Source organism: Phaethon lepturus, unplaced genomic scaffold, assembly GCF_000687285.1.
Source record: "Phaethon lepturus isolate BGI_N335 unplaced genomic scaffold, ASM68728v1 scaffold5396, whole genome shotgun sequence".
NCBI lineage: Eukaryota > Metazoa > Chordata > Aves > Phaethontiformes > Phaethontidae > Phaethon > Phaethon lepturus.
Genome location: NW_010548178.1, coordinates 1 through 264, shown reverse-complemented (window position 1 = coordinate 264; position 264 = coordinate 1).

The following is a 264-nucleotide window of genomic DNA, read 5'->3' as shown; positions in this document are numbered from 1 at the left end:
TTCGGGAGGATCTGCCCTGCCCAAAGCCGACATGAGCGGCAGGGAGGGAATCGCCACCGGATCGAAGTTTAACATTGGCAGCTGGTGGTAGGGAACTAAGTGTTTTTTGGAATTGGTCACTGGTTATCATTAAAAATAAATGAAAACACATTGCAATCAGTCAATAAATGGCAATTTCCCAGCTGGAAGCGTAGGCCCGAGGTAAGGCAAAGGTGTCTGACTGCGTGCCTCCCGTCATGTGCGAGGCGCTGGGCGGCACCTTTG